Source organism: Mycteria americana, chromosome 6 (assembly GCF_035582795.1).
Source record: "Mycteria americana isolate JAX WOST 10 ecotype Jacksonville Zoo and Gardens chromosome 6, USCA_MyAme_1.0, whole genome shotgun sequence".
Classification (NCBI taxonomy): Eukaryota; Metazoa; Chordata; class Aves; order Ciconiiformes; family Ciconiidae; genus Mycteria; species Mycteria americana.
In genome coordinates this window covers 25,824,352-25,851,447 of record NC_134370.1, presented here as the reverse complement: position 1 = coordinate 25,851,447, position 27,096 = coordinate 25,824,352, and the positions used below count along the sequence as shown (strand labels likewise).

General features: G+C 40.5%; 1 long non-coding RNA gene across 3 annotated transcripts; it reads right to left on the bottom strand.

Moving 5' to 3' along the window:
* On the bottom strand, positions 1 to 25,965 carry LOC142410939 (uncharacterized). 3 transcript variants are annotated; one of them, XR_012776065.1, is made up of 11 exons: positions 25,760 to 25,965; positions 16,602 to 16,658; positions 15,891 to 16,001; positions 9,690 to 9,952; positions 8,942 to 9,147; positions 7,953 to 8,002; positions 7,255 to 7,336; positions 6,914 to 6,940; positions 3,899 to 4,007; positions 3,553 to 3,773; positions 1 to 1,162 (listed from the first exon to the last, which is right to left on the bottom strand). It is a non-coding gene; the product is annotated as an uncharacterized LOC142410939 (long non-coding RNA). The 3 variants fall into 3 exon arrangements; XR_012776064.1 differs by lacking the exon at positions 6,914 to 6,940; XR_012776066.1 differs by lacking the exon at positions 6,914 to 6,940 and having other exon boundaries at positions 8,957 to 9,147.
* Positions 25,966 to 27,096: the final 1,131 nt, after the last annotated feature.

Sequence of the window (27,096 nt, the reverse complement as noted above, 5' to 3'; positions counted from 1 at the left end):
AAAAGTGACTAACACAAATTATAAAATGCCACCACACTGCTGTTCTGAAGGCATCAGCACCGTCAACAGGAAGGGCACTGAACATCCTTGCACATGATTACAGCAAGTAAAGAATGCAACCTAGACCTTTAGCCTTGGAGTGATTTTACCATTGAACAGTGCTGAATGAAAAATGCATGAAATTTATTGTAAAAATAGTAAGATGGGCCAAGAGAATAATGATCTCCGTCTACGTAGCTAGGTGAATTTATGGTGATGCCATCTTTTATATTTCATAGGATATTCACTATGGACCCTAAAATTTCCATGGGTTTGGACACTTTCTTTATCCATATTTTATTACCACTGTAAACATAATTATCACAGCATCTTCATTCTGAAAGTGATTGATAGATTTTGTTACTTGCTTGTCAAGATGCTCATGTTCACTGTACTCAGCCATCACACCAACCCAGAGACTGATGACTGTGCTAGCGTATTAATAAAAGTCTATTACAGTACATTGATGCTACTTCTCTCAAACAATATTAATGCAACCCCTGCAGCAAGAGGCATATTTTTAACTTGAACAATACAATGAGGCCTATTTCATTACAATTATTAACCGTTTTATATTTTACTCAGACTGTCCATTCTTAGCCATAAAGAACAATCAAAGTCTTCTCACTTGTTATTTTCCATTGTTTTAAAAAGATGTTGTTCACCCAGCCCGAGATTTCAAAAGCAATTGGTGATTTTCAGTACCTATACTTGAGGCTGATGAAATTGAGACAATATAAAGTGCAGATGATTTTATGAAATGCTGAGTAGCTACCTTTCAAAAATAAAAGAATCACAAGTTGACAATTCAGAAACTGAAGGACTCAAGACCAGTCATCGATTGTGAAGATCTCGTCTGTTAGAGCTCAACTGGCAGCAGGCAATGCATGAAAGATATTTCTCCAAATAATATGAGATAGCAAAGCAAAATAATAATAATAAAAAAAACACCTTGAACACGCTCAGTCCTAAATACAGTATGCCTGCAAAAGTGTTTTTTTCTGATTATCAAGCAGGATGGTGTATTTTTTGACAAATGCTCCTCTAGGATGAACTTGTTGCCTTCTGTCACTGGAGTTTTGGCTTGATTCAAAGATATTCAAACTGAAATGTGCTGATTCTGCTAAAGAAGCCAAATTATTAACAGTTAAGATACATTTGATACTTCAAGATATAGGGGGGAAAAAATCAGCCTGCAAGTGAGGAAAACAACAAATGGATAAAAGATACTGGTCTTTTAATGCCAACCAACTTTTTTTAAAGCAGAATTTGAATAAGCCTATAGTACTAGAACTTCCATAGTCACTTAATAGTATTTTTAAAAAGACAAACCCAGAAAACAATAAATCTTCTAACTCTGTCCAAGAAAATGCTTACAAAGCATTTAACTTTAAGCATGGGAGCAATACCTTTTAGTTTTCTTTGGTGAAATACTTATCTTGCAGCAGTTACCCATGTGCTTAATTGTTTCACTGTGTGTCAATAACCTTATAAAAACCTACAAGTTTTCTATACGAAATAACATGAGTTTTTTTGTTTTCAAAATACACGCATTTTCCAGAAAATCTAGGTTTAGCAATCACAATTTGAATTACCATGCCTAGATCCTCAACCTGCATAAATCACTGGCGCTCCACTGACTTTAACTGAGCCTACAACCCATTGAAGATACAGCCTCAGGACCCCAAACAGTGCTGTTAGTCCTAACAGCTCTCAAAGGCTGAAGACTTGGAGCTCAGTCAGAGAGGTTGTGCTGGATTTAGTGGTAATGGCTTAAGAGGTTACCTCTCCCAGCTGTCTGCAGCGGTCCCCCACCAGAAGCTGAAACAGAGCCATCAGAAAGCAACATGGTCTAGCCCTCATCCATACAGCTCGGAGCCAGCACATTAATTTTAACTGCCAATGGTCTGCAAGCTATGACAGTTGATAAACTGGAACTTGCTTGCATCTGCTGCCTCCACTAGTAGGGTGGAAGACCATGGCAAAGTGGCAGCATAGAAATTAAGGGTGGTAACCCCTTCCTCCACCCCAACACAATCAATAGCACTTGTTTGCCAGAGCCCTAATCTGCTCAGAGTGGAACTATATGTTGAAAGAAGCAACTCCATTTAACTTCATTTGGGGGGGAATGGAGAGGGAGGATTTTCTACATTTTGTGAGGCAGTGAATGGGAAAGAAGTAGTGTATATACAGTACCCCTTGTAATTTTAATTCACATTGCCCCCTCTCAGTGAATAAATCTTGTTAAACCTTATCCTCTCTGAGACCATCTGGATGAAAACCGTTCAGGAAACGTCACCATTGGTACAAGAACTTAAATCTCACCATAAATCTCAGCATGTCAAAGCCAAGCATGCATGCCTTAAAGAAACTCTGCAGCTGTGACTCACTCAGAGTTGCAGACATGTGTGTGCAAACGGTGCCTCCCAAGAAACACATTGCTACATTTCAGTAACTCTTGAAAACAAATGAAAGCAAACTCAGGGATTTTCTCATTTTCAGATAGCTTTGACCTTTTTTTACATAAAGGAAACAAAATACTTTAATAAAAGCTACATAAAATTTACTACCCTTTTAGAACTGTACTGTCTCAAATAATCTCCACCCTTGTCCTTATCTTTCTCTGATTACTTCTCCCGCTCTTCCAAAATACGTGTGCTAATGTGGCAAGCTATGCTCAAAATCAGAAATCATGATTACTTTGCTCTGTAATCTGATTGCCTGTATAGTTAGACACCTGCCTTCCTGGCAAATTTCTTTATGGTAACAGGGTATGAGCAGGCTGGCCTTTTAAATGCCAGATATGGTCAAAACAGCTTTGATCTAAGCTCAGTGAGAACGCTACTCTTATCCAACAGCAGATATTCTCCCCTCTCTCCATCCCAAAACTAGTATAATTGTTTTTACAGAAAAGGATTTCATATTTAATTCACTGATTTCAAAATATGGCAAAACATAATGCAAAATTTACAAGGCAATCCTTCCAGTAAGTGGAAAAAAAAGAAACGTAACTAGGAGAATTAATCTAGGCTCAATGCTTTGACCAAAACATTTTGGGGAATGAACACAGGCTTGGTGAAAAAAAAGGTTCTGCAGGTTTGCTTCATTTTCACTCACTTATTTCCATAAAGGAACAAAACTCTACATGTTTGAAAAGGACTGAGATGATTCACATTCGGCAATTTTAAAAAAAGATTTCTAAAAAAATTCAAAAGGAGCTTGTTTGGAAACATTTTTCAAGTAAGAAAAAAACTTCTTAACCATAGCTAAGTCCAAGCAGAGCATTTAATTTTCATTTAAGCAAAATGTTTCACTTGACTGAAACTGAAATTTTTTCAGTTTTCTGAATTCTGAAAAATTTTCACCTTAGAACTGCCAGACAACTTAACAATCAGCTACTTTTGCACAATAAAAGTAACTTAGGAGCCTGGGAAGGAATTGATTAGATGTGCTAGATGGAAAAAAGTTTCGCTGGCCCAAGCAATGGGATATTTCTGATATATATCAACGTACCGCAATTGATGAGTAGAGCTTTCTCCAATAGCTGTGAAGGTTTCCTGATGAGTCAGCTAAGATCACTGGACCTCATCCTTGAATTCAGTACAGATGCTCCTGATTTATTTTTTGCAAGAAACTCCAGTTCTGTGAAGCTGCATAACACCACTGCAAAGCATCTCAGCTACCATCACAACAGCAGACATGACACTGGTTTGCTAACAGAGGTTCTTGCTTGACTACAAAAAAAAGAGGAGATCAACTACCCTTAAAGGTAATAGGTGCTATCCAGACATGCAAAGACTGCCCTGGTGGCTCCCTGCAAAGTAATCCACCCTTTCCCCACAAGTGCAGAGATACTTACTACTAAGAATTATCAGCCTCCCACTGGAGAAACAATGTTGTCTGGGCCTCAGTAAATGGGCTTCAGCATATGGTTGCCTAAGAACCGTAGAATGAACCACTCATATCCCCTGTAAAGAAAACATTTGCTAGCTCAGCATGAAGGATAATCAGCAATGTTTTGTTGTCATGCAAGGTGTATTGTTTCTCCTTTTTAAAGCTATATCCCATGCTGGGCTCTAATTCCTCCCACATGACTTTCTACACCAATCTGGGGAGCTAAATTAGGAAGGGGTACTGTTTTAGTCTGCCTGCATAGTCAACGGATGGAGGCACGTGGGCTGAATTGCCCTCTGGAGGTGCATATCACTTTCCAGCATCAATGGGGGAGCCTCGGGTGATTAGGTACTAACTTAGGTGCCTCAGTTATATGCTTGAAGTCAGGTGGCTCAAATCCAGGAGCAACTGTGCTTCTTTTCCTGTCCTAAACCAGCGCATGCTGTTGCTACATGTTGCAAAACAAATGGCAAATACTGATAGTTTTGGTGGAAGTGATAACAGTTAGTATAAAAGTTAGTGCTTTGGATCTAAACCTACGATACTATTATTATTACAGAAATCCAGACTGTTTTGTATGTCCTTCAACTTCACTCCTTCAACTATGCAGTGCTGCATAACTGGACATTGTGTGAGATTATTTTCACTTTTCATGGAAACTTCACCCAGAGCTAGCCACTACTGGAAGCAAGACAGGAAATTTGCCAGGCCAACTTGCTGCTCTGGTACAGTTGTTCCTATGGCAAGTAGTGTATTTTTTTTTTTTTTTTTCAATGCACAGTACACGGAAAGGATGACTCAAGCTGAGTTTCACAGGTGAAGTTCAGATGAGTTCAGATCTATTCAAGCCCTCTCAATGTTCCCATATGCTTGACTCAAGTCCAAACATTTAATTGTCAGCTCCAAACAAAAACTTCCAATGAAGAAGCAGAGGGGATTGTGAACTCTGCTTTCCAGCACTAAGGACTTGAGCACTACTTTTTTTTTTTTTTTTTTTTTTTAATAATCTGTCATTTGTACTTTTTCATACTAAAGGTGACAGTCTAATTCACATATGACCAACACCCATAAATCATGTTGGGGGGAGGAAATATTCATAAATCCATATCAAACAGCACCCAAATTATGACAAATGACATGGCAGTCATAAAATTGCACAAGCACAACTCACCAAGTCATTAATTTCATGGCCGTGGAAAATAAACAGACACATTTTTTTCGCAGCCCTAATAAATTTTAAAAAACTCAAAGAATGGTCCATCTGCTTCGAATAATTTTTAATTTCCTATTCTGTCTCGTTCCCATTAGCTATTCCACTGAGATATTTGCTAAATTCTTTCATTTGCCTCCTCCCATCTGTATTCAATTACTCTATTCCCAAATAGAGTTAGTTTTTCTTTCTCCTAAGCGCAGTACAAAATATCCCCACCTGTACCTTAAAGCAAATGTTATGTGTGTTTTATTATCTGTTAGACTCTATGAGTCATTCTAACTCGATTGCCTGTGCTGAAAGACTTGGAGGGCAATCTGATTTTGATGTTTTCTGGCTTTGGTGAAAAACACCTGCCTGATTCTCATAGCTAATCTATTAACTTGGTAAATGCCTCAACAGATGTTCTAGAATCAGCTAGGGATCAGGGTCTGTCCTCGTGACAGCGTCCGCTTGTAAGCTTGAAATATTTAAATGTTCAGAGATCAGAGGCCAATGATGTGTTTTGGGTACAAGCTTTCACTAAATCATATTTTTTCAGTCAGTCCCTGGAGTGCAATCCACATACAATAAGTGGCTGGAGCATTCTGACTGAGCAGGCCAACAATACAGCCCTCCTTGAACTTTGAAGGGACATGAATTTCAAGGCAGGATTGGCTTCTTCTATTGAAAAATGGAACAAATTTTAGACTGTGCTGAAACTGTTCCCTTTTAAGCCACACGTCTTTTTTCCAGTTCCTTTCCTTTCTTCCTAATGAAACCCATTAAGAAAGTATAAGCCTTGGCTTTGAGACCTGCCTTTCCAAGGGTAACTTAATGTCTCTGAGGAACCTGTTCTAAGCCGTCATCCTCTGTTTGGGTCAACACTGCTCTGCATGATTCACTTACTGTGTGCCTGATCCTCCACCTTGTTACATTGGTTTTAAGCCAGCGTTGCTCCACTGACCCTAAGCCATTCCGCTCTATAAATAGCCTCCAAGGCTGCACAGACTGGCTGGGATCACCGGAGCAGAGCAACCCCTTGAGAAGGCTTTACTCCTCCCATAGGAAGGGTGGGATAGATGCATGACATCAGTGTCAAGCCCACATGAATTCCCATTTTGCAGGTTAAGGCAGTTTTCTATCCAGCTAGCACCACCAGAGCAACACAAATGAGAAAAGAAAGGCTCACAACACAGAAAACCCCATGGCCCCTGCTGCCCCCCCTCTGCTTTCAGAAATGGACCCTTGTCAATCAAAGCTGGACCTGAGAGGCTAAAAATGTTTATTACTTTTGTGAGCTTTTATATCATCTTGATTCTTGTAAGAAATGCTCAGGCTTGTCATAAAATATCCCAAACAATTCAATTTGAAATGGCTGCAAGCTTCACTGCAAAAATTTTCTCAATGAGATCACATGAAAGGCAGAACAACTAGAAATCAGGACACCTTTCTCTGACCTTCACTCGCTACTTGACTCTGGTCACTTCACTTACCCTTTGTTTACCTCCACTTCTTCATCTGCTAAATGGGCTTTATTAATGCAAACTTATTTCACTGTTTTGAAGCTTAATTAGTTAATGCTTGTAAAGTGTTTTGAGATCAATACGGTATTATTACTAATGTATTCAAAAATCTCTGCCGCTATTTGCTCTTGGAGGCTTGACAAGAAGGCTTTCACTGTTCCACATCTTCAACAATCCTCAGAAGCAGCTCTGTTGTTAGAGCTCTCATATGAGTGATCAACAGATGGAGTTGGAGGAGTGAGAAGGGAAAATGACTGATTCATACCGTTATTACTGTTACACATGCTGCTTTCTAGAAGACAAAATAGCAAATATGAAGGGAAGGTTGATAACAAATACTTAAGCATTTAAAGGAAGACACTGAAAGTACAGAGAACTGCTTATGTGTTATATGAAATTATTGCGTTTTTCAAAAGCATCCTTTTGGTATAGCCGCCTTCAAGCCTGACTACAGTTGGAGAAAGGTTCTAAATATAAGATGAGGGAGAAGAAAGAGTCACTGGAAACGGTGTTCCTATCTGAGGTTCTATGGCAAGAAGCTTCATTAAGGATGAAAAGGAGATTTTCTGTCTGTAAACAAATGTGGAAGAATTAACAATAGCTTACCTACTAGGAATAGTTTCTTCCTTCAGTTTTCAGGCTGTAACTCTGCTGAAGTCAAGTCTACTCTTCTCCTGCCACTGAGAGACTAAAAAAATGGAACTGGTTACTGGAAAGATACAATAACAAAGTTTGATTTTTAAAATATAAATCCCTGCAAAATTGTCTTTATAAATTAGGCAGATACATATACTCGATCTTCACTTCTTGTCCATTTTGACACTTTTAAAGTGGTATCTTTTTCAAAAAAAATAAGAAGAAACAATGGGCCACATCCTGGTCCAGTCCTGCTGGCACAAGCGATGCCTTGACCTGAAGAACTAGCTAGGGACTGTGCCGGCAAGAGAGAATGTCTGGATAAGGAAGAGCCAAAGCCAATTTTAACCCACGTGCCCCTGTTCGTTGTAGAAAATCTGACACCAGAGGTAGAAGTGGTATGATCAGTGCATGTTCCACAGGAACAAAACATGGCAAATACAAATTTTTTTCTTACAGCCTATGCAACCTGGAAGTGATCTCCAGACTCAAGCATGGTTGCATGCCTACAGCTCTCTTCTGCAAAGACTAAGATTTCGGTTTGGGATCCTCTCTAATCTAGAACATTTTAAAACCTTTGTCTTTATCCTACATGTCTTTTCTTCAGTAAACATTTGAAAAAAGCTACCTTCCAGATTAACACAAGAAAGATAATACATTTTTCATACCAGGTGCATGAAGCTCCATTGACACAAGCTGTGTTGCATTTGTAGATCCTCTGGTACAAAGAGAGATACGTAAGTTATAAACCAAGAGTAATTAAATACGATGTTATTATAGCTGTCCACAGCAGAGGGTGCTAAGATTAAAGAGAACTGACCATAGAGTTAACATCCAGGGCAATGGGAGCAGATTTACAGCAAGCAGGAGATGGAGGTTTGTTGATTAGTGGGGTAATAAAGACATTGGTTGACTCTTCATGAATGCTACCTCTGTTGCTTTTTTCTGAAATTCAGGGTTTTCATAAGAAAGGCGGTACAACATCCAGAGCAGAAAAATGATGCGTGGTTTCTTGCATCAATAAATTTTCTCAGCAATTGAATTTAACACACATACTAATAAAAACAAATCAGATCAAACAAACAGACAGCGAATGTTCTCCTATACTCTCCCTTTTTTTCCTCCAGAAGTCTTTTAATCAGTCTCAAGAAGATACATTTATCTCATGCCAAAAGCAGGCTTAAGTAAGTAAGAGTGGAAAATTCAGAAATACTTCTGCCAGTGAAACTGGCTGTTACTTCAATGAAAATGAAGTATCTGACTGATAGCTTAGCTTCTATTGTGTTTCAGTGAAAACACATCCTTGAATTTAGAGCTGTGTAATGACATTATTACATTAAGCTTGTTATTTGAAAACAGACAAACTGCTCCAAAAATATTCTGCTACCAGATACATGTTTGGCTTCATCTCTTCAGAGATGAATGAACACGTCATTAAGTCCCCCCTCCCAATACCTACCTACTCACCAGTTTTCACAGACTGTTAAGTTTGCTTGTGGGGCAAGGTGAAGCAAAAAGAAAGCAAGAGGTGGAATACCAACAGATCTGAAGCATGTACCAGACGGCCTAGAAAGCTCACAAGTTTGAAAAGGCATTACAAAGTCTTTGGCAGGTGAGTCAAGCTGAACTCAGAGCAGGAGCAAGCAAAAATTTTTACCCTTTGATGAAATACCGTGTCCTCTGTCAGTAGTTCTCAATCTTCCCAACACAAAGCAAGCCCTCCTCGATTCTCTGCTCCTTCACTCACACCTCTGCAGAAGGCAGGCTTCTCTCCCACTGAGTCCAGGAGCAGCAACTGGAGTTCTCTCTTTGAAACACCTTGGAAGCTGTCATCCTCAGTATCAGCTCTCTGACCTACAAGACCTGAACAGAAATCAAAGGACTGAGGAGGGAGTAACTTTGTAACTGGAGTCACAGTGACAAACTTGTCTAATTTTAAGATTGAGCTGGAGAAGTTCACTTGTGACAGTAGACATGATGTCCATTCCAGATCCACACTCCTGTGCGAAATAACTAGATTGCTTGTTAACCTGTAACAGTGAAAGGCTAAGAACTGGGAGGCCAAAATACCTTCCCCCTACTTGTCCCTCCAGGTCAGGACCCCACCACACGAGCCCAGCAGTGCAGGTAAAACTTTTACAGCTGCCACCCATGCAGTCCCCATGCTGGGACTTTTCACCAACAGTAAGTTCAATGCAAATATCAAACAAACAACTGATAAAAGTAGTTTGTTTTATTAAATAAAAACAAAAAAACTTTTTACAGGAATCAGAAATGCAGGGTGGTTTTCTGCTTGCTAGCTTTGACATTGGGGAACTCCTGATTTACACCAGAGTGAGTAGAAATCAGACTTGGGGAGAGAACAGATGGTTCAACAGTTCTGCTTAATAGCACAGGATACTCACACTGGAGAAAGGCAGGAGGGAGAGGGGAAGGCTGACAGACAGCCTTGCAGAAGAAAGCCCACGTACACCGTGGCTGGCAACTTGTTGGGAATCCAGGCTTTGACCACCAAAGCAACTGAGGCGGCTCCCCACTGACATCTACTTGTTTCAATAGAAGTTAGGCGGCTGAACAGGCATTGGGTTCATCAGCATTTTGGAGGATCTGGACTTTATCACTTTGGTAAAACCTAACACCTTTGTGCCTAAAGTCCCAGCTTCAAATCCTGTGACAAGATGAGAGGAATCTGGTTACTGATGATAAGCCAAAAAGAAAAGCACAGTAATACCCAAGTAGAGCATATACACAAGTCCTCAAGGCAGAATTCCTGTTATGACTGGCATCATAACACTGAGATTCATTTAGCCACTATTCAATTATATGTTCTTTTTTTCTGCTTTTCCCCTCCAAGTTACCACTCTCACTAGGCATGAGTACTCACTGAAGAGTGAAGACAAGTAGTAAATAAAATGCAATGAAAGTTGTTTTACATCTCTTTTCATCCCCTCTATGCAGCTCCCTCAACCTTAAAATTTAGGGTAATAAAGACCAGGTTTTCTATGCAGACAATGAGAAGTATATGCATTGAATGTCAATTCCATAGGAGAGAAAAGAACAGACTGAAAGAAAGAAACCCATAAAAGGAAATGCACCACATTCTTCCACCCTCTACCCCAACAAATCCAATTAAACTTGCCAAGACACACACACATGCTGTCAATCATTCCAGATCCTATCCGCCCTATCAATATTTCAGCAGCATTTCACTCTCTTACTTTCCGGAACTATGCACACTCCACACAGCATGTACTCATTGTTCCCCATGCTCCTTCCTTGCCCCTTTTAATCAGTCACAACAAGCCACATTCATTTCTTTCCCGCACCTCATGCTACACCAAGCTAGCTGGTTAGCTGGCACAGCAAAGCTTCTTTGTGCTCCCTTGATGGTTTGTGGCTTATTTTTTTTTTTTTAACACAGGAAAATGCAAGATGCAAAATGTGGCTGTTTATGTACAGAAGGACACCAACACAGAGGAATTGTGTTCATGCTTATAAAATTGTTTTGCTCATTGGGAAATACTGCTTTCCTATTGTGGTAGCCTCATTTTAAAGAGCACGAGGAAAATGGACTGAAAACTTTAGAAAATTTCTGGTAACATATGAGGTCCAAAAGTCCCGCACAGACCTTATGTACCTGACATGGGCATTCTCAAAGCCTGCCCTAGACATGATACCATTACCAAAATAACGTCAGTAATTTGGACTTCTGTTCCTATGCAGGCTGTAGGGTTCTGGCTTCAGAACAGAACTAAATCTCCTTAACAGGAAAGGGAGATGCATGATGGTTTTTTCATTCTGTGTATCTTGTGAAGGACTGAGGGTGTTCTCAGGGCTGCCCTTGAGGCACGGACATACACAGTAACTCATTTTCAAAGATGAGGCTTATTTTGGGCACACTGGAAAGATCACAGCTATATCTTGTGCCAGTATAATAATAGGTCTGTCGGCTTTCTCTTCAAATTCTCTCTTGATGTCACTAAGGGAAACGTATAGAAACCTAATCTGATGGAGGATTTCACTGACTGTTGGGCTGCCTTTACTGACACTGCAGGCAGTGACCTAAAGTGGCTCCAAAAGAATGACTGGGCTTTCAAGCAGGCAGTAGCTATTCCAGCTGAGCAATCTGTCTATATGAATTTTACCCTTTTCCAGTGTTCCCATGTCCTGAACCGCTCCAGTGCTGAGCAGATTCCCAGCTTGAAGGTGAGCTCCTGCTGGGAGATCCTATTCCATCCCTATGACGTTTTTGTTTTTTTTTTCTGAAAGGCCTAAAGAGCTGACACTGCAGCCTAAAGTCCATACAAGATGACTGGAGTGCAGAAGTGAAATGGCACAAAAATACCCATGCTGGTGACCACTGTGTGTGCTGCAGAGCCACCAGACAATAGAGACCAGCTGTGCAACTTGATATATCTGGTTCTGAATAGATATGACTAGATTCTAGTGATCAGCCTGTACTCTCCCTCAAATCCAAACAGAAACTGGAAAAAGTTGAATCTTTTCTCTCTTTTGCAAAGAAGATGCATTTTTGCATTCAACATGATCACCCCAACAACCCCCAATGAAATTTCAAGCTCTCTCTGCACAAAATGTGAATTCTAAGCTTGTAAAGCTTCTCACGTTATCAGTAAAAAAATATCAGAGTTAAGGACTCATGGTTTAAATGCATCTTTTAGACAGAATAAATTTAAACATTAACTTTTCAGCTTCAGTTTCATTAAATTATCAAGGAATACTGAGCTTCCAGTAGTAGGAGAGAGTTCGTCTGGATAGCATAACTTCATCTCCCATCGTGGTGAGAACTGACAAGTACACTCCCCCTTGGAGGATCTTGTTCTGCTTCCTCATGCTGAGACCTATCACACAGTCCTCCGGGGTCCAGGGGAAAATCTAGTTGATCATGCCTTGAAATTGCAGGCAAGGCTAACTTCATGTAGCAGCTTCTTCAGGCAAAAGACAGCCTGCTAACCATTTGACAGTGAGCTGAGATTAAAAGGACCTGCATAAATAGACAGGCTTGTTATTCAGAGGTAGTTCGCTACCTCTTTTTAGCAGTTTCGCTGGAGATCTACATTTTGGAGAACCCCAATCCCTCATCTAAAAGGGGCTTTCTCCAATTTAGAGCTTCTTTGAAGCAACACTCCCCCAAAACATGAAAGGAGCTGTGTAACTTGGAGCCAGGGTAGAAAGGGAAAAACCTCACTCTGCAAAGTTCTGGCTTTAATATAGACCTCAAGGTTTTGAAAACCAACATCCCTGGAGGTGCTGCCCAGAAACTGTTTCTTCCCTGAGCCTCTTAGTATTTTCCACTTTCTTAACTCTTTGAGTTTCTTTGAGAAACTTTCTTGCACAAGGTGGAAATCCAGACTTTGAGGGGACAGAGGAAGAAAAGGGGAAAAAGAGGAAAGCAGGTGAGCATTGCTTCCCTGGGCAATTATCTATCCTGTAAATAATTAGTGTTTACTCCCATTTGTAACAAGGTTATCTGCCAAATACAAACACTGCTTTCTGTGAATAGCCCAGCTAGGAAGAACCAAAGCCAAAGGGAACTTCTGAATGAATCACAACCAGAACTGGTCATAGAGCACCTGTAAAATATTGACTGCAATGTGACCTGTTTCCTATATTTGGTGAGCAACGTATAATTTCCACATAAATTGGGAAATGACTTTATGACCAAAAAGAAGTCACAGTTGTGCAGGCGTGCAGTCTGAGTGCTGGCTTACTTATCCCTGGTAACATGAACTCAGCTGACTTGGGGATTGCCCGGAGGCCTCCAAGGCACTAGCAAACACGGCATCGAATGACTCCAGCACAGCCTTTTTGGAGAAGGAGGTTTGACATGGAATAATGCTGTGAGTCATCCTGTAGATGGGTTTATGTGCAGTGTTTGTGGGCAACAAGTGCAAAAAAAGAGCTGAAGAGCATTCAAGAATGTAACTGGCAAGGTGCTGACATGTGATTCTAATAAGGAAATTACAGCTTTTCTCAGCCATGCTTTTGGTAAGGAGTCACTTGATGCAGTGTGTGGAATTTCTTTACAGTGCTGCATCTTGCGCACTGTTCTTGGGAACACAATGGGCAAAGCTCCCAGGGTATGATTAATTAAAATAGCTACCACATGTTTATCTGTGTATTAATCTGATGGTAGAAACCACGTGTGTACACACAGCAATTCTGACCTTAATTTATAACCAGGTCACTTGCTTTCTACTACACTAGTGATGTTAAGAGGTAAAAATCACAGCTGAAAGGAGTAAAGCTCCCTCTGTTTATGCTGGAAGGGAACATGAGCACTGAAGCACTCAGCAAGACAGACCTGGCCTTACAGGATTCTTGCATTCTAATATTTGTTATAATGTCTGCTGATGGTGAGCGGAGGGAGTAAGGCAACAAAAAAATGGGTGCTTAAAACTAGCACCCTGAACAGGGAGCAAATTGAGCTTTCCAACAGGGAAGTTCAGAGGAGACTGTCTTCTGACTTCCCATTCCTCTTTGCAATTTAGAAAGGTATCTTCCCAAACCTTGACTTTAGTAGCTGCCATTTAAAACTCACAGCTTGGAATTACAAGCCCATTTTTCAGAAACGAGGAAGGGCTGCAGTCTTTTCCAACACATTCTAGAAGAGTATGTGCTCCCTTTTAATGCAGCTGTCTAGGTTTTAGGTCCAACCTCGAACCTGTCTTCTGAGAAAGCCTATTGGTGTTAGTCCAGCGAATGGGCACATGAACACTTAATCTGCAAGTCTGGTTGGGTTTAGATACAAGCAAGGCCCTGAATGGGTCAGCATCAAGCAGCTCTCAACATCAAGCAGCTCTTTTGGTCCTTTGACAACATTAACATCAATGGATTTTATGTGTTTTCAGGGCTGGGTGACAGCCAAATGGGTTTTTGAGAATCTAAACAGTTTGTCACTTAGACCACTTGGTGGAATTGCCTTGTCCTCCTTTCGTTTCATCTTCCCCAAAGAGCTTCAAAAACTACCATCCTTTCCATGTCTCTATTACTTGTTTGTGCACTTATCTTGTAACCAGTCTGCTACGCTGTAGGTGCCATTTTGAAGCTTTGATCTCAACCGGCATCACTACTAGGTACACACTTCACATGCTCATAGGTCAAAAGAGGGGACGATCCTCCTGCACATTTATTCTGATTGTTTTGCCTGCTCCATCGCACCACTCACTACCTGAACCCCCATCCTCATTCATGCAATTTATAGTGGTCAGAATATGAGCAACACCTGCATGTGTTATGGGGAAGCAGCCAGCTTCCCCTTACTGCTAACGGACTTTGAATGAATGGGGCAATGTATTCCTCCCCCAATTACTTAATCAAATTGAAACTGATTTTTAACACAGCACCTGGACAAACTGCCATTTATTGAATGAACAAAACCCCCTGATGAATGAACCATTCTCTCTCTCCCTTCCGTTTGCTGACACTGTTGTTGCAAATTAGGTGCAGTTAGCAGAGTGTGCTCACTGGTAAATCATGATGGCTACTTCATCAGATTTTGTTTTTGTAAGTCACTTACCCCTGAGCAGGAAACTATTCCAAATTTGTGAGCATCAACTGAGATGTGGGGAAACACCTTGATGTGCTTCTGAAGCTCAACATTGGAGAAATATGAATACATATTCCCTTGTGCTACAAGAGGAGTCCCTGGCAATGCTGTGGATTCAGTGATCTTAGCCTGAGAAGCAACTACTGCATTTTCAGAAATGAAGCAAAACAGTAAAATTTGGATCCAAAGGTTCTCAGCATTAAAAGGTTTGGACACATTTGGTCCATTAGGAGAAAAGAGGCTTGAAAAGATTGCTTAGGTTAGTGGGATGAGGCTTCACAGCCAGACTTTCAAGACATTCCAGTACCAGGTGTTACAGATGGATTTTTCAGAAGCTGGAGATTTTTAGGATCTAGGATTCATATTTACAGAAGATAATAATTTTAGACTTGAACCTAACTCTGTCTTTTCCCTGCAGGAGCATGTGTGGATATGGAGCGGGATTGGAATGGTTCATTCAAAAGGTGGCAGGCAGATGCAGTCTGTGTCTGACCTTTGCATTAGGTAGGTATTCAGATCAAATGCGTAGTTTCAGAGCTGTTTCTGGCTGGCTCCCTTTCCACAGGTTAACTGATTCTTCAAGAAGGTGTTCTGGAAAAGATTAATTTGAATCCATGTGTGTTGCTACTATTGTGTTATGAAAGACATCTAGAGAAAAGGCCTCCAAATGAGGGACATACGGCCACCAGCCCAGAGGCTGATATGCCTAGGTACCAATCTCTAGCACAATGTTTTCTGGCAGCTTCCCAATTTAATGGTTTGTTTTACTTAAAAACACACAACCCTCCCTGCCACCCCCACCAATCCAAACACTGAATTATTTGGAAAGACCTAGGCTGGTGTTCTGTGTCAGGGATGACACCTGCACCCTGAATGTCTACATGTAGCAATAAAAATATGTATCTTTTAGAGATACAACATTTTGTTTTAGTTATTTTTAAAAATGCATGCACACAGTTTCCTGTGATGAAAGATGGTAAAGTAAAATCCAATTAAGGGATCAACACAAACTAGGAAACAGAGATAAACAGAGACTTACCAAACAAATTGATGCAACAGTAAAGCAGCCAACAGCACTGAGGTCATGTCCTCATGCCAAATTTGGTACAAGCACTCAGGGCATTTGTTCCAACATTTTCACACAGACCTACTGAACAGACAGCATAGGTATTCTTCTATTAGCAAGACAAACAAGTCCATGTGATGGGAAAACCTTCCCCTCCTAACTCCTCCCCAAAATGTCTATTGACAAAGACAAGTCTGTGCTAGTAAACCTGTGGAGCTCTGGATGGCTCCTTGCAAAAGGCTATGGGATTGCCCTTGGTGGAAAGGAGAACCTGATGTTATTTACTCCCCATAAGATCAAGCTCTCACAGATTATATTTGAAGGCCAACAGGCTAATGGTCCTTGAACAACCCACATTTCAGCACTAGGTGCAGTTTACATGCCAATAGAGGCTGGGGACTGAATCAGGAACAGCACAGCTAAGAGTGGCCACACAGCCCCTGCAGCCACAGGATGGGTGTGAACTGCAGTGGGTGCTATAAATGGGTGCTCTCCTCCACTAAATCCACTCCATGAGTCTCCACTCTGTCCACTCCACTCTGTCTTACTGGAGGAAGGGATTTCTGTTGTGCCATGCAGGCACAAACCCATTGAAGGATGCAGAGGCTCTTTTGCAGGCAAGTAGAAAATAAATTCAACTGTTTACTTGTTCAGGTTGCATCTAGGCAATCAACAGGGTCTTACCTAGATTGATGGGAGTGGGTTTTTCTACTTGCCCCTAAAGAATTCACTTTCTTGACCCTAAAATAAAAAAATAATAATAAAAAAAATCATGCTAATGAGGCAAAATCTTAGGATCCATCTGCATATTACATTTCAGATGACCCCAACTCCATAACCTCTAGATAGCAAGCCAGCTTGGTAGTAGTCATTTGTTTCAGCAGTTACACAAAGCCATTCAGGCCATAAGGGGCTGGGATTTACCACAGAGGAAAAGGTTTAAGGCTCTCCTAAACTAAAAGAAACCAATTCACAGTTTCTGAAACAGTATTGTGTTCCCAGGCTGTAACAATAACAGTTTTTACTGCTGGGTGAATCAGCCTTTCGGATTGTAATTTATGATAACAGTAGCACAAAAAGCCAAGCTGTGTGTGAAATGGAGTTAAACTTAAATCTGAAACAAAGGGTGCCCCACAGAAGAGAGGGACAGGTGAAACACACATTGGATGCCAATAGAGAGGTAGAGCAATCTTTCGATCAGGACAAAGGAGCAGGACTCAGGGGAGCTGGGTTCCAATTCCAGCACATTTCCTATAGGACACTGAACAAATGACCTCCATTCTTTTGGTCTTATTTGCCCAGTGGTGTCACAGGATGGCTGTGACAAGACCACGTAGGAAGACATTAAGATCCCAAAATGATGGGCAATATATGAAGAGCAAGATATTGCTCTTTCAACAGTTGCAGATGAGCCCAACTCCATATGCTTCTTGCACGCAAACTCACACACACACTGTTTCTTTTTGTAAGTAAGATATTTTAAGCCTGTTTTGTCATAGATCAAGAGTGTTAATTAGACCTACTAAGGACATTGACACTTTTGCCCAAGTTAAAACATGCTGGAATTTGGCCCTGCCTCCTGGATGCAGTGAGCAGGTCTCAGAGTTTTTATTTTCACAGTGCTCACTAATATATATACCAATATGAGCTGCTAGTTTAGTTAACACTTCATACACTATATATAATCAGAAATATTTTAGCTGATAAAGTTACAAATTCCAAATTAAGCTACAATTTTCAGGTATAAATTCTGACTTTTATGGCTTTACATGATACTCAGATGCTAATATTGGGTTTACAATTTCCTTCTTCTGATTTAAATATGAATCACTTTACAAAGCACGGCCTGAGTGAAACCTCTCTTAATGCTGTTTTTTGACTTGTGTGAAGGAAAGAAATGGTTGGTTTCCAATTTCAGAACCATGGCTGTGCAGTTTTGTGGGTGAGGTTAGTGCTCTGTGACCAGCTATGAAAACTGTGCTTAATAATAAAATTTTAGCCAATTAAACCCACTTTTCAACAGTTGCCTAGCAAAGAGGTGGAGGGGAGGGGAAAGGAAAAGTATTCAAATTCCAGCCAATCCCTGCCATACCACAATACACAATTTTGTTGTCTGTCCTGAAAGACCTATTAGGACTGTTCCTGAGTTGCAAGCGAAATCACCGCATGAGAAAGTCATAAACATCACACTGAAGTACCTCAGCCTCACAAAATACTCCAAAACAGAGGACGCCAAAGACGCCCATCGTATTTCCTAAATATTTAGATCACACATATTAGAAGAGATGATGGACCCTGTGACCTCCACTTTTCTTAATTAGGAAGGAAAAGTTGCAACTTTGTTTTAAAAAATGTATTGTTACTTCTCTGCCAAGAGCAAGGAGAATACCTCAAGGCTTGGAAAGAACTAACGCAAATTGGTGCTGGGGTCAGGTGTATTTTGTATTACTTGTTTGTTCTCTTAAGAACAAACCATACATGTATCCATCCTAGGACAAAGGCAGACTCAAATAGTGTTTAGGCAATATTCTCTTCCAGAAGTCACTGCAGACATACACAATGCTCAGTTCTCGGGATGTGATTATATCCTTAACAGTAGTCTTCAACAAAGCACTGAACAAATTCTATGTTAACTCCCTTAGGACTTCTACATAATGTAAAGTAACATAATACATGCTTATTTAAAGTTGAAAAACTAACACATTCAGAAAATCAATTTTCAGACTACAGAAAAAAAGCATCATGTGAAAACACCTGCCACAAACATGCCTTTCTGTTGCAAAGGTACGATCATTGTGACATAAAGGTAACATGGGTAGACCTGACCTATTAATTTGAAAAGGGACTCAAAATGCTAGCAGCAGGAAAGCCAGCTTTTTGAGACGTGAGCTTTAAAACCCAATTAACCACACTAAATTCTAACTTTCCTTCTGTAACGTCAAAACATTCAAGATAATGTATCATAATATAAAAACACAACATTAAAACATGCACAAAAAGGAAAAATAATCAGGAAAATATCAAGATTTCAACAGCAACATTGACTCTTCACTATGACGTGTCCTATATATTTTTAGCCAGACAACAGAGAACAGAAATTCCATCTGAACAAATTTTTGTAGAAGAACAACCTTCACCGTTCTCCAAATTCTGAAAAAGTTAAATTTCTCATCCTTAACACCGCTTTATAAAGAAAGGAATGCAGAAAGATAATGGTGTTGCCAGAAGGCAGTGAAAGGGTTAGTTGTTTTGAACATTATGCGTGTTATGTAGTCAGATACTACCTATTCATTCCCAGCATGAATTATGTCACCAAGTTTGTGACCTAAACATGTGTTGTTGCTAAGCAATACCCAGTCACAAGGTCTCCTGTAATCCATACCATTTGCTATTTTACTAGAGATGTGCCATGGTCAGTTTGCTAACATGATACTCATGCTCCCACGCTGGGCAATAAAACTCGTATTTGCCAGTAGGGATGGTGAGTTCAGGTCTTGTAAAATAAATTGTTAGAATCCTTTCTCTAAAAAAAATAAAAAAGAAAATAAAAAAGTTCGGCTCTTCTGTCTGCAACAGGTCTTAATATCTTCTTCTCCTTGGCATAAGTCCACCCAGCATTGATGGCATGCACCTGGGCCCTTCATTATACATGACAGCTTTTCATGCTGTGAAGAATATTATTTTTGAAGGAGGAGGGGAGAAGAAAATCTGATCTTCCTTCTTGCAAAGAAAGGCTTGAAAAGGTAATCAAATTGCTAGGGCTGAGCAGGCGAGGCAGGGAGGCTCCTTAAATATGTATAAATTCTTGGATTTATTCTTGGCTTTAAGCAATCAGTCCTGTTTGACATATACCTCAGCAGCCAAAAGCCTATGCTCTGATGCAGAATGGAGTGATCATCCTAGACAGAAATGGGTCACGTCTGGGAAAAAGAACAAAAAATATGGTTTCCTGAGCCACTCAAGAATACCCAGATCACCTCTGCAAGCTTGCAGGCTGACAGGACACTTGAGCCAGTAAAAAAAACCGCAGCGAAAGATCTGTTAAAAAACAGGTCTTGATGGGTTTTATCACAGAACTTGATCCCTTTTCTTCTTCGTTCCTCCTCTCAGGAGTGCTTGGAGCATGGTCTGTCCGCAGTCCATTGCTGTAATGTGTAGGGACAGGAGAACAGCTGTGCTGAGTCAGACCAAGGCCTGACTTAGCTCCTTACGCAGTTCTCTGACAAGGGACAATAGCATATGCCTTGGGAAGAGCATAATCACAAGACAAGCACAGCCACACACATGTAAAAAACCCTGTAAACCACGGTATATTCTCTCAACCTCTAGCACACTGAGTTTCAAAGGATTTCTCAAGCCAGAGGAGTACTTTGTCTCGCACACCTTTGCAGACAGTTCTTACATGAGTTTCTCTTGTGGCCAGGTAGGGGCAGCCACTCCAGAGGGACAGTCCACAACATCCTGCAGCAGTGAGACCCACAGTGTAACTACACCCATGAGAAGGGAGGAGCAAAGAAGGGCAAGCTGTTGCCCTAAACAAGGACTGCAAAATCATCAAAACCCATCTGTCTCTATCACTGCCGAACAACCTAGAATTTGAAGGACTTCATTCCTGCAGGGAGTTTAGATCTCTCTACACAGCAGAAACTCCCTCCCAAACTCCCCAACAAGAAAGGGGAGGGGGGAAATCCCTCCAGCAACCTGGAAAGGTCTAGCAACCTCAAAAACCAAAGAAGGTTTCCTTTATATCCATCATGACAAGAGCTATCAGGAAGTGCAGGTAACTTGGAGGTAGCACTAACAAAAGGTTGAAACCAACTACTCCTGGGGCACCACACAGAGGTGGTGGACAAGGGCGGTTCTAAATGGTGCAAAGGGACACGAGGGACAGAAAGGAGTGTGTAGGCACAAAAGCTTGTGGAAAGCAGATATAGCACTAGACAGAGTGGCATGGATGCTGCTGTCCTGCTAAGGCACCATCAGAGGACTATGCCAAAGCAAAACAAGCTCCTCTTTCAAAGGCATGTGGCTCATCCAGTGCAAATGTTAAAAATCAAGAACAGAAACCATACTGAGGCTAATTTTTTTTTTTATTTCCATCATTTTTTTAACATGTGATTTGAAAGTGACAAAATGCCCCGATGATAAAGTGACCCATGGTATAGGGATGACCATTTGAAGCATCAGCTGAAAACATTTCTCTCCTTAGGGCCTGGTTCTGCAACTCTAACATTGAATCACACGATCACTAAGAGTCTCTATTCACAGAATAGTCATGCCATGAGATTAATGCCTGTGCAGGAACCTGAGCTGGCTGAATGCCACTTTCTAGGACTTAAAAATTTGTTTGTGATGCCCTGTGAAATCTAACACTTAATCATAATCTTCCTGTCATTTCTATAGGTAGCATGTCAAGTCCTGCCCTTAAATATCTAGTCTATGTGCAGTTCAAGTCAATGCAAACTGCAGGTGATCTATCCCTTCCTAACATACTTTCCGAAGAATTTGGTTCATCCCACGTAATACATAGAGAGGACCAACTTGTTTCACACTTTACAGATCTCCTTTTTCTCCTAAAATGAACAAACTACTGTTGCAATACCTGTATCAAATGGTAATGCCCAGTCTCAGTCTGCACACCAACAGCGTTTATTTTCATTTCTCTGGGATGTAGTGTGGCAAGAACTGTGGATTTGATAAACACCTTCAGAACGTGTTATTGAACTGCTCCTCTTGATCTAAAACGTTAAAACCAAGCATCAGTCAACATAAAATAAATGTGATATAGCATAGAGCAGAATAATGGTTCTAGCACATACGGTATTGTGAGAAATGATTTTCCGTGACAGCCAAGTATGACAATGAACAGAAGACAAATGAATTTCCTGCACTGCCTCAGTAAGAGTTGCCTGTCCTGTAAAGACTTATATAGAACAAACTGACAAGATCACCTAGAATGACCTAATCTGATTGGCATTATATGTGACAGATAAAACATCTGTTTAAAGAAAATAAAACGTACTTATCCACGACTCAGGTACTGACCAAAACCAGATCAAATAGTGGGAAGCTTTCCTCAAAAAATTTTTAACAAATCTTGCAAAAAGTTCTCAAACAATTTATGGTAGCACAGAGACACAGACCTCATCACGTTTTCTGTTCTATCGACAAGCATGCCACAGTTAATTTAAGTGTTCTAGTTCTATGATACGTAGAGAAAGGATTGGTGGGTAATTTTGAATCTAAAATCACCTGGAAGAGAAACAGGTGAAATGGGAGGTATTCAGAATAATATATGTCAAGAAAAAAAAAAAATCCATTGTTGATCTATCAGGAGGAAAGGTACTTTAAGCGTCACTGTCTTGTTCTCTTTGTCTGAGAACAAAGTTTCTATCAATGGATTTTAAAATGCCACTTTAAATTTGGAAACACATTGTCCTCTACAAAACCAAACATTATTGATTTCAATACCTGGTGGTTGTAAACAGCAGAAAAATAGCAGGTATATGCAGAGGAGAAAATTTGAATTTTGAGTGAGATGAGATGGTTGTCAATGAGGTTCTGCTGAAACATTCAGTATTGTCAGTAAAACTTCCCCAGACTAACCCAAAACTCATGGATCTTCCCAAAATATACAGATTATATCTTGAATCTTCTTTGTTATGGAAGTCTGAATATCCCCTTCTCTTTCTGAATTTGTTGCCTGTATCTTAAAATGTTATAAAAGGTTGCTTCAATTTTGGTGACAGAAGAGCAGAAATTTTTAAGCTGTGAGTGCAAACAGGAGATTTAGAGGGAGAGGACAGAGCAGTGCATGGGTGGAAAAAGTTGAGAGCCGAGATGGAGGATCACTCTGGTGATAAGGGTGACATGGTAGATGATGGGAAGGTGCTCCAATTAGGGTGTGGGTGTGACGGCATCAGGGTGATGAGAGGAAAATGTCTTTACCAGAGATGCTTGAAATCAACTGGAAGGGAGAAGTCAGTCAGTCAGAACAATGCTCGTTATACAGGTTTTGCAGGCACAGGAACTCTTTTTCTGGCTGGATACAGCAGGCACAGCATTCAGGCAGCTGAAACACATCTTCCATAGGAGGCTGCATGGGAAGTCAGGGGCCCACATAGCCACAAGTTGGCTGAACCACCTCCAGCTGCAAGCCCAGGAGTCTGCTGAGATAACCACAAACCACAGTTCCGCCTACTGTGCAATGGTTATAGTTTGGGAGGCAGCGTGATTGCAGTGACACTCGGACATCTGCTCCAGTTGCCTCGAAAATCAGCCCTGAGTGATTTAACCAGAATCTGCTAACATGAATCTGGCAGCTCCCTTCTTGTTAAAAATAACAAAACTAATAATGCCCTCCTCTTACTTAACGACACGTCTTGAAGCTTTTACTCTTGGTGAGTTAGCGCCTTCAGCAGGACTATTAGGTACAACTCAGCTGTCATGCAAATGTCCTTTAACCAGGACCTCCTTCAGGCAGCAGGCCTCCTTTCATCCACAAGCATGGCTACAGCCCCACAGAAACACAGACCTAACACCTCTGTAACTGCGGATCATTGGCTTCTCCTGAGATACAGCTGTTCCAGGGGTTTCTCACTGCAATAGGGCAGAGGGACTTTTTCAAAGGCTCATCACCTTACAGCCTAGTAAAAGACTTCTGACTGGCAACCCCACCTGACAGAACTCCCTTGGGTTTTTTGAACTACTTACACTCATTCCCAAGATATCCCCAGCTAGAGCTAGAAAGATGCAGCTAAATCAACTTATAAGAGTGCAAACCTAAAATTACATTGGATATGCAAAAATTTCCCGGGGAAACGGCGCTGTTTTTTTCAACACAAGTTTTACATGCCACCTATAATCGATGGGAGAGACCAGTCTCTGGAGAGGGTGATTTAGAAGAGGAGGATCATTTAGATGCTTTTAGTTTCCCCTCTGGAAAAACTTCTCTCTCTCCACTGACTGTATAAGGAGCCTGGAGAGGCCAAGGAACGAGAGCACAACAGCAAACTCTCTCCTCAGAGAGAGGTATCAGAAAAATCATTATGAGAATTTGCCCAAAGAGGGCAGTCTCAGGAGGCAGACCAAAATCTGAACAATAATTATGCTTAACTTTGTCCAAACATTTCCCTGAAACTTTTTAACAGCAAAAGAAAGCAGACAAATGAGTTTATACATTGAACTTCTCGGCAAATAACATGCAGAGAGAGAAGGGAACCTGGATTAAATTATTAGGAACAATGAACATTTTTTTTGGGTAAATCTAAAAAGAAGATGTATGTCCTGTTCCACTCAGGAGGATCTGCTTCTTGTCACGTATGGCATGAGTTTGCCAGGGCGCTTCTTTACTTTTGTAACAAAATAGCTTTGTGAATATCCTGGTCTCCAAAGGCAGATGTGAGGAGGAACTAGGAATCCTTCAGTTCAGAGCTTGACCCATCTGATCAAACCCATACACTTCTCTTCAGCAGGAGAAAAGTGTTGCTGCTGCCTTGTCTCAGGCCCTGTACATCAACCCTAATCTTCCTCCTGTTTCATCTTTCCCCGTATTTTTAGCCTGGACAGATCATTCTGTTGTACTTGAAGATTCACACACTCTTGTACAACTGTTTTATTTCACCCCTCGCTCAGCAAGCCGTGCAACAAAAGCCAGAGAAGAAGAGTGAGTTCTGTGTACTGTCAGTGTTACGTAGTTCTGACTATTATTTCCGCTTGATGGCTTTGGTTTTATCCAGGATTATTCAGTTTGGGAATAATAGAAGATTTACATGCTTGCACACAGGTCAAATGACAGTCAGAATGCACATGTGTTGCAATTTCTTCACCTGCAAATTATTCCTGGTGACTATAATTTTAAAGCTTCCCTAACTGGCAATGGCAGAAATTACTGTCTGAATCCTTCTGTTTGCAGACGGATGCTGATGTCCTCCTGGTGAAACAGCAGGCTATTGCTTTGATATTGAATGATAAATTGTTTCAAATAATATCAGATTAGCTTCTCTAAAGAACAATTCTTAAATACGCTGAATAGGTCACTCAAACTCAAACTTATTGGAAAAATCAAATTTTTTCCAAGTAGCTATTTCTTAAAGCAAGATTGTTACCATGCTATTTTGAGTTTTAGACAAACTCAAGCAAATGAACGTCAACTATAATGCCTTCCCCTCTGACCACAGGAACAACTACAAATGCTTTGCCATTATTCCTGGTATTCCTAAAGGTTTCAGTAATCATTTGGAGATATTAAAAAGGAAATAAACAGGGAGCTATGCTGACTTTTTTGCTCCATAAAAAAGTAAAATAAAAACAATGTGTTTTTCACCACCTGTCCTATAACAAAGCAGGGAAAGAAATGACAGTTTTGCAGCTTCCAAGGAGTTACTGTGACTGGCTGAAATACAGCTGTGAATTCTGGATGTAAATAATGAGAAGACAATGTAGGAAAAAAACACTGCCTTATTGATCGAGTTATTAATTTTTAATGATGATGCACACACAGGCAGGCTAAGGAAGCTTACTGGCACCTAATTTAATTTTGAAGTTTGTCTAAGTTTCCTAGAACCATATACTACTACCCAAAGATGAAAGTATGCAAAGGATTCCCCCCATCACTTTTGGGGTCTTTGGGATTGAGTATCTCCTTAAAGATACTCAGTGTCACACGTGATCAAGCCTAGTGCCTGCAACACCAACAAAACTCTCTAGCATGGGTTACACAGGGGTAAAAATTGAAGGAGTAGAATGGTCTCTTCCACCTCCTTAACACATAGCAATGGGTGTGTGGGGAGAGGAGAGAAAATTGGTGATAATCCCAAAATGGGGTTCCTAAACATACTTACCAGAAGCAACAGGATAACGGGCACTCCAGCTCCATCAGCTGCACACCAGCAGGGAGCAACCCCTCAGCTCACTTCAGGATCTCGCCACTTTGTCCTTCCTGAGTGAAGTATTTTGGTCACAGAATAAAGGTAGGTCTCACCTCTGGAATCCTTCCCTCAGCTCTTAACCCCTTCTGAGACTTCCTAGGGATGCAGGACATATGCCGAGGGACAAGTCTTTGGAACAGGAGCTTTAAAACAGAGACCTATTCAGTGACCGTAATACATCAGATGGCTTTTTTGTTTGCTTGATTTTAACAAAGAGCTCCATCATAAATCTTCACTTCAAATTTGATTGCTTTATAATATATCATACTGTGATGTAACTGGCATCTGCACTTGGCTCTTATTAGGTGGTGCCATATGGTACAATTAGAAATGGAGACAGGGAGCGCCATTTACATAAGTTAAACTTCATTCATCTACGATTAAACCATCCTCATTCATCTGCATGCATTCCAGATCCTAATTTAACCTCTAAAGAGATTCCCATTTGATGCTGTGTATATCTTTTGTATTTTTGAAACTCTAAATCACTAAGCTGGACTTCTATTATAATTTGTGTAAGTTGTTTGTTTGTTTTCTTACTAACACGGTTTCGCAGTGTATGGCAGGGTTATTCGCAGTGTATTCGCAGTTGTGTGCAGTTTCCAATACCTCACATTCTCAAAGCAAGCAAGGGCTCTTTTACACGTTGCTTGCCTCCCACTGGGAGATCTACACAATTGAATTAAACTTTGTCTTGTGATACCCACATTCTAGCTATGGCACAAAATAAATCTGCAGGTTATCAAGAAAGGATTTTTAATTGGCAAGACTGTTTTATTTATTCATGGGAAGATAAGTGAGTCCTAAAATGCCTTCTTTCCCAGAAGGTGAGGGGGTTGCACACAACTCACAAATCTTTCTTGATAATCCTTTGCTTGAACCAGAAATTATATTATGCTTTTGTTCTTTCATGCCTAAAACTGACCAAGCGGGCAATGATTTATTAAGCTAGAGTCTTGAGTCTCCTGCCACACAACCCACTTAGTCACAGTAATGACTATGAAACAGATCATGCATTCTAAGATAGGCTATAATTTGTGTTAAAGAAACTTGTCTGTTTCAATTACCAAATTTAATTTGCAAAACCCTATAAAAGATTGTGAAGTAAAAAGAAACAAAGCAGCTAAACTTTAGGTTGTAATGTTATGTGTTACACATACACACAGAGAAGAAGAGAAAATAAGAATTTGGAATGGACCCAAAAGATAAAAACCAAATGCTTTCACATAACTAAACTTTAAGCAGGCCCT